Source organism: Triticum aestivum, chromosome 2A (genome assembly GCF_018294505.1).
Source record: "Triticum aestivum cultivar Chinese Spring chromosome 2A, IWGSC CS RefSeq v2.1, whole genome shotgun sequence".
Taxonomy (NCBI): domain Eukaryota; kingdom Viridiplantae; phylum Streptophyta; class Magnoliopsida; order Poales; family Poaceae; genus Triticum; species Triticum aestivum.
In genome coordinates this window covers 597,658,915-597,670,395 of record NC_057797.1, presented here as the reverse complement: position 1 = coordinate 597,670,395, position 11,481 = coordinate 597,658,915, and positions in this window count along the sequence as shown.

Here is an 11,481-nt window from a genome sequence, read left to right as displayed (position 1 = left end):
GAGGGAACCTTCCTTTCCTTGAGAAAAAAGAAAGAGGAGAAAATAAAGATATGGAGCCTTACGGCTCGTTATTGCTTACTGGGGAGTAGGTGCTGCACAAAGTGTCAGATCAGATATGCAAAAAATAGAAAGCATGAAATTGACAAGATGTGCGGAGCATATGAGCTTTACTTATGCACGGGATCTGCGCCCGGCTTTGTACAAAGGATTACATGCAACAGCGACAAGACTTGTACAAAAGGTGGTTGCCGGAACAGGTTCCGGCAACCGCGCCTTACGGGTAAAACTTACGAAGATGCTCAATGTTCCAGGAATTGCTCACCGGAATGCTATCTTCGGTCTCAAGGCGGACAGCGCCAGGCCTAGTGACTCGTTTCACCCGGTAAGGGCCTTCCCACTTCAGCGTCAACTTGTTGGAATTCTTGGCGGACTGAACACGCCGAAGAACAAGGTCGCCTTCCTCGAGACTTCTGGCGTTAACTTTGCGGCTATGGTAGCGGCGCAAAGCTTGCTGGTAGCGAGTAGCTCGTACAGCAGCCTGAAGACGGTCTTCCTCAAGGAGTAGCGCGTCATCTTGTCGCAGCTGCTCTTGCTCAAGCTCATCATAAGCGAGCACTCAAGGTGACCCGTATACGAGTTCTGTGGGGAGAACTGCCTCTGCTCCATAGACTAGAGCGAAAGGTGTCTGGCCAGTGGCTCGATTTGGCGTCGTCCTGATCGACCAAAGAACCACCAGCAGCTCCTCGATCCAGTTTCTTCCGCACTTGTGCAGCCTGTCGAAAGTCCTGGTCTTGAGCCCATGCAGCACTTCAGCATTTGCCCTCTCCGCTTGACCGTTGCTTCTCGGGTGAGCAACAGAAGCGAAGCAGACCTTGGCGCCAAGATCTTGGACGTACTGCATGAAGGTGCGGCTCGTGAATTACGTACCGTTGTCGGTGATTATCCTGTTAGGGATCCCGAAGCGGCAAACAATCGACCTGAAGAACTTGACTGCTGACTGTGCTGTCACCTTCCTCACTGCTTCCACTTCCGGCCACTTTGTGAACTTGTCGATTGCAACGTACAAGTACTCAAAGCCCCCGACTGCTCGGGGAAAGGGGCCGAGGATGTCGAGCCCCCAGACCGAAAATGGCCAGGATAAAAGGATCGTCTGGAGAGCTTGAGCTGGTTGGTGTATCTGCTTGGAATGGAACTGGCATGCTTCACACTTGGTTACTTGTGCAGTTGCATCCTGGAGGGCTGTCGGCCAAAAGAAACCTTGCCGGAATGCTTTGCCGGCAAGTGCTCTTGCGCCAATGTGGTGACTACATATGACTCCATATATCTCTGCCAACAGCTTTTATCCGTCTTCCCGGTGAATACACTTTAATTTCACACTGTTGAGTCTTCTTCTGTACAGTGTGTTGTCGGCAAACTGGTACATACTTGACTGCCGGGCTACTCTTTCCGCTTCTTCTTGCTCTTCAGGAAGTTCTCCTGTCTGAAGGAAACGGACAATCTGTTATGTCCATGCTGGAGCTTGTGGCTCGACAACAAGGACTAAAGGCAAATCTGCTGCTGCGGGAACATCCGCTTCTACGGCGAGAACCTGCGGCTCTTCCGGAGCTTGACGTTCCCCGGCAAGCTTGCCGGAGCAAAACTTGTCGGGAGCTTCTGCTTCAACGGAACAAACCCTAGGGCTTGCCGGAGCAGACTGCTCCTCAGCGCTCTTGGCGTTGATCTTGGGGACCTTCTTGGCGGCGGCTTCGGGAAGCTCTGCCGGAAAATAGGCACCAGAAATCAACTTCCTCTTCTTGCTCTGTCCAGTTGATGGCGTTACAGACGGTTGAGTCAGCTTGAGCACAAAGATCCCTGGTTTCATAGGTAACTTAAGTGCGGCGCACTTTGATAGGCCATCGGCAATGGCATTCTGAGATCTTGGAACATGCTCCATCTGTAGGCCGTCAAAGTGCTCTTTTAGCTTTCTCACTTCATCGACATAGGCTTCCATCAACGGACTCTGATAGCTCTTGTTCACTTGGCGGACGACAAGCTGCGAGTCACCCCTGACAATGAGCTTCTTGATCCCAAGGTCTGTCGCGATCCTGAGACCGGCAAGCAAGCCTTCATACTCTGCAGTATTGTTTGTTGCTTGCTCCTTGGGAAAGTGCATCTGGACTACGTACTTGAGGTGCTCTCCGGTGGGTGAGACAAGCAGCACGCGAGCGCCGGCGCCTTGCAGCGAAAAGGCACCATCAAAGTACATCAGCCACTCTTTGCTTGCTTCCTCGACAGGGATGCTTGTTTCTGGAATTTCTTCATCTGGTGTTGGCGTCCATTCTGCTATGAATTCTGCCAATGCTTTGCTTTGGATAGTTGAAGTACTTTCAAACTTGGGGCCAAAGCTTGACAGTTCCAGTCCCCACTCAACAATCCTGCCTGTCGCTTCTGGATTCTGTAGTATCCTCTTCAGCGGAAAACGAGTGACAACTGCGATCTCATGTGCTTGGAAGTAATGGCGCAGCTTTCTCGAGGCCATGAGAAGGCCGAAAAGCAATTTCTGGACGCTAGAGTACCTTGACCTAGCCCCCTGCAGAAGGGAACTGACAAAGTAAACTGGGCGCTGTACCATTCTCTTCTGTATCTCCTCGCGCGTCTGCGCAGATCCACCCTTGTCGGGACCAGAGCTTGTCGGGGAAGCCCCCTGCTTGTCGCTGGATGCGCCTGCCGTGGTTGCTGGCTCATCATCTGCCTCCCTCTCTGCTACTAACGCAGCACTAACCACTTGATTGGTTGCCGCTATATACAGCAGCAACTTCTCTTGTGGCTTAGGTGCGACAAGTGTTGGAGTGGAGGACAGGTATCTCTTCAAGTTTTGCAGCGCAGCCTCCACTTCCGGAGTCCATCTCATTGGACCTGTCTTTTTCAATATTTTGAAAAACGGCAGGGCACGCTCAGCAGACCTAGAGATAAACCTGCTGAGAGCAGCCACGCAACCGGCAAGTCTTTGTACATCCTTGACGCGCTTTGGTGCTTTAATCTGCTCAATGGCCTTGATCTTGTCGGGATTGGCTTCGATTCCCCGCTGAGACACGAAGAACCTGAGAAGCTTGCCGGAGGGGACTCCAAACACACACTTCTCGGGGTTGAGCTTGAGGCTGATCTTGCGCAGATTTGCAAATGTCTCGTCTAAATCTTGAATCAGAGTTGCCTTGTCCTTGCTCTTGACCACTATGTCATCCATGTAGGCTTCCACATTTCTGTGTATTTGTGGCTCAAGAGCGACATGGACTACCCTTGCAAATGTTGAACCAGCATTTTTTAAACCGAAAGGCATCCGTATGAAACAGTACGTGCCACATGGAGTGATGAATGCGGTCTTCTCCTCATCCTCTTCTGCCATGAAGATCTGATGGTATCCTGAGTATGCGTCAAGAAATGATAGCAAGTCACACCCGGTCATGGAGTCAACAATCTGGTCAATGCGCGGCAAAGGAAATGGGTCTTTGGGACAAGCTTTGTTAACATCGGTAAAGTCGATACAAAGTCTCCATTTCCCGTTCGCCTTGCGCACGACTACAGGATTGGCCAACCACGTAGGATGGAGCACTCCTCTGACGAGGCCTGCCGCTTCCAACTTCTTGATCTCTTCTGCGATGAATTCTTGGCGCTCCACTGCTTGCTTCCTGACCTTCTGCTTGACGGGCCGTGCATGAGGACAAACGGCAAGATGGTGCTCAATTACTTTCCTGGGTACACCGGGGATGTCAGACGGTTGCCACGCAAACACGTCGACGTTCGCCCGTAGGAAAGCAATGAGCACGCTTTCCTATTTAGGGTCGAGAGTGGCACTGATGGTGAAGGTACCACCAGTGCCGTCCTCCTTGGCGGACACCTTCTTGGTCTCTGGCGGAGCTGCTATTGTCTTCTTACACTTGCCGGTGGAGCTCGATGGTGCATCCTCGACGGCAGCGCAGCACTCCGAAGAGGTGCGCTTGCCGGAGTGGGCATCAGAACTCTTGCCGGACTTTGTCTTCTTCTTCCCCCCGGGAGCTTCAACGGCAGGTGACTTGCGATCTGTTGCGGTTGCCGCTTCCTGGTAGATCTTTGTCGGTGCAGATAAGAGCATCCTTCTTGTCGCCAGGGACAGAGATGACGCTTATCGGGCCTGGCATCTTCAGCATGTTGTATGCGTAGTGAGAGGCTGCCATGAATTTGGCGAGTGCTGGACGGCCGAGTATCCCATTGTAAGGCAATGGAAAATCGGCAACGTCAAAAGTGACCCTCTCAGTCCTGAAGTTCACCTCGCTACCAAATGTTACTGGCAATGTGACCTTCCCCTTCGGCTTGCTCCTTCCCGGGTTGATTCCTTGGAATGTGCCGGTCTCTTCAAGCTCGCTGTCAGGGATCTGGAGTTTCTGGAGTACAGCGGAGGAGATCAGGTTCAAGCCGGCCCCGCCGTCAACTAGCATCTTAGTGACCTTGAGGTTGCAGATAGTTGGTGAAACCAACATCGGCAAGCACCCGATCGCAGTTGTGCGATCAGGGTGGTCCTCAACATCAAAGATGATAGGCGTGCTGGACCATTTCAGAAGCTTGCGTGACTCGACAGGTGGTTCCGCCGCATTGACTTCCCGCACCCACTGCTTGAGTTGGCGGTGCGAAGTATGCAGAGAAGCACCGCCGTCAACGCACAAGACCTCTGTGGCTTTTTGGAACTCCTGCTCACTGGTCTCGACACCATCCATGTCTTCGTCGTCGTCGTCATCTTCATCCTTGTCGCGGCCGCGGGGAGGTCTGTCTCCTTGCCGCTGCTTGGCCTTGCCGCGGCGTCCTCCCCGGCCGGCGCGCTTCTTGCCGGATTCTCCAGCGCCTCCTTGGGCCCTCTCCTTGTCGCGTCGCTCGTATTCAGCCTTTTGCTGCTGGACAAGCTGCTCGACCTTCTTGCAGCTCTGGAGGTCATGGCCCTTGGTGCGGTGGATTTTGCAGTACTGCTTGTCGGTGCCGTCCTGCTTGTCGGCGACCGCCACAGTCTGGCAGTTGGTGCATGCGGCAATCTCCTTGCCGGAGCTACCAGCTTTGCCTTTCTTGGCGCCACCTTCATTGCCGGACTGCTCAATGACTAGCACATCTTTGCATTTCTTCTTCCTGTTGTTCCGCCGCCGGTTTTTCTTTGCCGGGGCAGCATCCTTGCTGTTAGATCCTCCTGCTCCTGTATTCTCTCCGGGGAGTTTCCTCCCTTCCTCAGCATGTGCACACTTGTCGGCCAGGGCATACAGCTCACTGACGTCTCTGATCTTGCACATCGCCATCTCCTCCCGCATCCTGCGGTTACGCACGTTCTGATGGAACGCGCTGATGACCGCGGCAGGGTGGACATCTGGGATGTTGTGCTGTACACGGCTGAATCTCTGAATGTACTTGCGCAGGGGCTCTCCTTCCTTCTGGGCGAGCAGGTGAAGGTCACTCTCTTGGCCATGAGGTTTGTGGCCGCCTGTAAAGGCGCCGACAAACTGTTGGCATAGGTCTGCCCAGGAGGATATGGAGTTGTCCGGCAAGTGCATGAGCCAGGACCTGACGTTGGGCTTGAGCACCAGCGGGAAGTAGTTGGCAAGGATCTTGTCGTCCCGCCCCCCGGCAGCCTGCACCGCGATGGTGTAGATGCTGAGGAACTCCGACGGATGCGACTTGCCGTCGTACTTCTCTGGTACGTTTGGCTTGAAATTCTTCGTGTTGGGCCACTGGACTTGCCGCAGCTCACGAGTAAACACAGGGCAACCTACCGCGTATGGCAAGTCGCCTGGTTCCCCTGGCGCATGCATGTCGACAGAGGGCCCAGCGCGCTGGTCTGATTGACGTCGCGCTTCTCTTTGGCGCTCGATGCGAGTACGAGCGTCTTCTTGCTATCGTTCGTGAAGAACTTGGCGCTGATCGCGACGAGCTCGTGGATCTGATGATGCGGTGGAGTCGCTGTCGAGGTGGATCCGGCGAGTCGGCGATCTTGGCCTTCAAGGCGGAGAGTGCGCAGTGGTTGCACCCCCACTGGTCTTGTCTCCACCGGCTCGTGCCTGGCTGACTTGCTGCGGCTGCGACGTGCTCGGCTGCTATTGAGTGTCGCCGTTGGCGAAGCTGATGAGACTCTGAATGGTGGCCCTCCAGTCATCGATCTTGTCTGCCATTGGAGGGTAGTCCAGGAGCAGTTGAGCTCGCACCAAAGCTTCTGCTATAGTGGCGGGTGGCGGTGGCGAACGGTGCGAGGAACGGGATATGCTCGGACTTCTAACTATGTTAGAAGGAGCAGTATCCCGTCCAGGCGACCGTGCCTCGCTCGTGCCAGCATGTTGGCGTGCATGCTGGTCTTGAGCACTCCGAGATCCACCAGCTCGATCTTGGTCCAGCAAACGTATGGTACCGTGAGTATCATGATGCTGCCGGCCCCGCGCCTCCTGAGATGGGCGCGGTGCACGTACGGACGCCGAGGTCTTGGAGTGCGCCCGGTCGTTGTGGGAGCCGGCTACGCTACCGATGGGCAGCGCAGCCTTGTCCTTGGACCTGGCAGCACCGTGAGCTCCCTCGTCGACGCCCGTTCTTCCGCCGGCGCCTGCCCCATCAGCCGTTTGCTCCAGCGGTGGTGGGTTCGGCGCGGACGGAGCAGCCGCCTCCGAAGCCTTCTTCTTCGGCGGCATGTCGATGAAGATGATGAAGACCTAGCTTGTGTGAACACCGAATCTGGTTCACACAACCTCGAGCCCCCTACCTGGCGCGCCAAAGATGTCGGGGGGCTAATCCACGAGCACCTATGGGACCGGCGGACCGAGTCCCTTTCGGTTCGGCGGGGGCGAGGGTCGCACGAAGAGCGGATCGAGGCGAAGCACATGAGCAGTTTACCCAGGTTCGGGTCGCACGGATGCGTAAAACCCTACTCCTGCTTTGTGGTTTGTATTGAGTTCTTGCTCGGGAGCGCGGAGTGCTACAGTACACCCCAGCAGCTAACGAGACCGAGCGTGAGTGTTCTCTTCCTCCTCCCCCCCTCCACGTTGTGCATGGGCCTCCTTTTATATGCTCAAGGGGTCACCGACAGGTGGCAACGTAGACAAGGGTAAAAATGGAAAGGTGTTGCGGTTGGTACAGCTACCTGCTACAGTGTATCATACCTAACCCTGACGGCAGGGGACAAGGGCATTAAATGCCTGTTTGCGTCGCCTAAATAGTGCAAAAGGGACCGTCAGGGACGCCACCGCTCGCCACGATGGCAATCTTGTCAGCGCCGCTTGCCACCGCGCACCGCCGGCTGCACAGCCTCCCGCCACGTACGCCTGGAAGGGTCCTAGAGCGACACGTTGGTGGATGTGCTGGAGCGCGGACACAGAGTGGTGGCTTGCCGCGGCAAGCGCCTTGCCGCGGTCGTTGTCTTGTCGCGTCCGGGAGCTTGTCGCTCACCGGACCTTGCCGGGACGCGTGGCGCGTCGCGGCAAGTTCCTTGAGATGCCTTGGTTGGCCTTCCCGGCAAGCTCCCCTTGCCGGGGTCTTGAGATGCCTTGGTTGGCCTTCCCGGCAAGCTCCTCTTGCCGGGGTCTTGTCTCCTTGGCTTGGATACTTTGTCCTTGAATGGCTCCAAAGGAACCACGGAGGACCTTGGCGGTCACCCGGCAAGCCTTGCCGCGGGATGCTGCGACTGCCCGTGCACAAGTTCGGGATATTAGGGTACCCCTACTCTAGTACACCGACACTCTTGATTTGAGCACACCACCTATTTTAGAGAATCTTGTTACTGTCATGAATGCGTCATGTGATCAAACAACTGAAATACCAACAATTTTGAGTGCATCCATTGAATTAACTGTTGATGCAAAAGAACCAGTATTTAATCATTTTGATATGACTTCTAATCTTGGTGATGATTCTGTGTCAAATGACTTATTGCATGTTTGCTTATTTAAGCATGTTGTAGCATGTAAATTTGATGCAAGTAAGGTCTATTCACCAATGTTGGGATGGTATAATGATGAACATTGTCAATCCTTTGATATGAATAAGAGCTTCACTTATATGTGCAAACTGAGTTGCAATATTTTCATGCCTTCTACTTCTTGTGATAATATTTCGGCTTCAGATTTTATGAACTATGAAAATTACTCATGTATACATGTCATTTGTGCAAAAACCAAGGGAAGTAAAATGAATGACATATACATATACAACATGTACACCTTGTCTCTTTTGTTAGCCATATTTCAGATTAAGCAATGCCAAGGACGGCTTTGTTTTCAAGAAGGGCGGGATGATGAGGACATGACTACCTTGGATACGACCAAAAATATTGCATACATGCATATTTGTCAGGTGATTTCTAGTGCAAACTATTCAATAATTTATTTATGTTATCCAGAACAAAAATACTTCACACGCTTTTGTGTTTTGTCTAATTGAAGGTGTATGGGATATTTGTACAATCCACATATGAAGATAAGGGAAAATGATAAGTTTAGGTTATGTTCAAAAAGTCCTCTCACGTCACTTTTGGGCCAAGAGAAGATATAGTCCAAGTCTTTCACATTCTGAATTCAGATTCGGACTGCGCAGACATACCTCACTCAAAATGCCAACAACTTTTTGATACGAACTCCGAATTGGGTGATTCTTTTTTTGTTGAAAAGTATATTTCGTGCTCTTTCCAACCCAATTCGATTCACCTTCAAATTCGTCCGGAGCGTTGAGATATTGACGAAACAATCTGATGCTGCAGTAGAATCCGAGTCAAACAATAAGTCCAAAGGTGTTGCATCACCTCCACTTGGGCCCATGAGCCTTGTACGACCTAGGGTTAGTTTTAGGCTCCCTTGGGACGTCCTTCCACCTCCTTGGCCGCCACCCCTTGCTCATATATAAGTAGATCCATCTAGTAGCTTTTTTCTTGGGATTCCTTTAGTTAAAAGTTAGCCATTGCAACTTCGTGTACTTCGTTTGTGTCCAACGACTAGACCAAGACCGCTTTCGGATCCCCACCTTTATCAGTACTTCATCCATACTCGTAATATTCAGATTGCTTAATCATATTCTGGCTTGTTCTTCGATTGCTTGCAGGAATAGACCTTCGTGGTCAGTTGATCGTGCTCCGGCGTGGTCAATAACCTCTCGAAGTTGGTTTAGCGATTGCTAAGGCGCAACGTCATGCACGTTTGTAGTCGGATCGTCAAAGTCGTCTCCACAAAATCGATAGTTATCATCTCATCGAAAGATCGGGCCCCTCGCTTTCTATCAGGCAGCCCCTAGGGCGCCCCAAGTGGTCGGCGGCTGCCCTAGGGCGCCTGCCCTGGCCGAACCCCCCTTTCCATATTTGTGCATGGGGGAGGAAAGGGGGGTTGGCTGCCTTTAGGGCATCTCTCCCTTCCTTTCCTCCCTCTTTGGAGCGTGGACAAGGGGTGGAGGGGCGCACCAGCCCTCTTGTGGGATGGTGTGCTTCCCCCTTTGGGCCAAAAGGCCCACCGCTTGCCGGTGGCCTCGCGGAACCCCTTCCAGCACCCCGATAAAATGCCCGGTACTTCCGAAACATTTCCGGTGACCAAATACTATCGTCCTATATATCAATCGTTACCTTCGGACTGTTCCGAAGCTCCTCGTCATGTCCATGATCTCATCCAGGACTCCGAACAACATTCGGTCATCAACTCACATAACTCATACAATATTATATCATCAACAAACGTTAAGCGTGCGGACCCTACGGGTTCGAGAACTATGTAGAGATGACCGAGACACCTCTCCGGTCAATAACCAATAGCGGAACATGGATGCCCATATTGGTTCCTACATATTCTACGAAGATCTTTATCGGTCGAACCTTATGACAACGTACGTAATTCCCTTTGTCCATCGGTATGTTATTTGCCCGAGATTCGATCATCGGATCTTCATACCTAGTTCAATCTCGTTACTGGCAAGTATCTTTACTCGTTCCGTAATACATCATCTCGTAACTAACCCCTTAGTCACTTTGCTTGCAAGCTTCTTGTGATGTGTATTACCGAGAGGGCCTAGAGATACCTCTCCGATAACGTAGTGACAAATCCTAATCTCGATCTATGCCAACTCAACAAACACCTTCGGAGATACCTGTAGAGCATCTTTATGATCACCCAATTACGTTGTGACGTTTGATAGCACACAAGGTATTCATCCGGTATTCGGGAGTTGCATAATTTCATAGTCGAAGGAATATGTATTTGACATTAAGAAATCAATAGCAATAAACTGGACGATCAAATGCTAAGCTTATGGATGGGTCTTGTCCATCACATCATTCTCCTAATAATGTGATCTCGTTATCAAATGACAACTCATGTCTATGGTTAGGAAATCTTAACCATCTTTGATCAACGGGCTAGTCTAGTAGAGGCTCACCAGGGACACGATACTTGTTTATGTATCCACACATGTATTTAAATTTCCGGTCAATACAATTCTAGCATGAATAATAAACCTTTATCATGATTTAGGAAATATAATAATAACCATTTTATTATTTCCTCTAGGGCATATGTCCATCACTGAGATGGTCTGGATGGGGAGAGCACGTGCCTAAAGACCATTGGAAGGTTTGCATGCGCCGTGGTGTAGGTGTTTGGAGTAGAGTATCCAAGAGAATCAAATGTGCAGGATACATAAAAGTTGTTGGCTATTGGAGAGGCGGGAGGCTTTTCAGGTATACTCGGTTCAATTGATTGCATGCATTAGAATGGAAGAACTTCCCCAAAGGTTTGCACGGAATTTACCGAGGTCACACCAAAGAGGTTGTCATCATACTGGAAGCAGTGGCATCACATGACTTATGGATTTAGCATGCTTTATTTGGAATGTCTCGTTCTCACAACGACATCTATGTGCTTCAGCGATCTCCCGTGTTCAGGAGACATGGCAATGGGGAATCACCGACGTGCAAGTACACTATCAATGACCGCGGCTACAACATGTGGTACTACCTTGCCGATGGTATCTATCCTCAATGGGCGGTGTTTGTGAAGACCATATATGATCCCAAGGCAACAAACAAAGCCACTTTGCAACAATGCACCAAACAACTAGCAAGGATGTGGAGAGGGCATTCACAGTGTTTCAACCTCATTGTAGAATTGTTCGTGGAGCTGCAATGATGTGGGAATCAAAGACTTTTGTGATAGCTGATGACATGTTGTGTCATTTGGCACAATATGATTGTCAAAGACGAGAGTGATGGGGTAGCCCCAACCAATGATTTTGAAACGACTCGGGAACAAGTCCACACCCCGAAAGATCAGGATGCAGACCAACTTATGATTTTTTTGCAGATGCATCAGAATCTTCTAGATCATCAGGTGCATGCGTAGCTACTCAATAATATTTTGAAGTATATGTGGGTCTACAATGAAAACCAAAAGGCTAATGTTTGAATTGGACACCTAAAGTAATTTTTATGTTTATTTACATGTGACATTTCACGTGCATGATGGACGTGCATGCATTTCC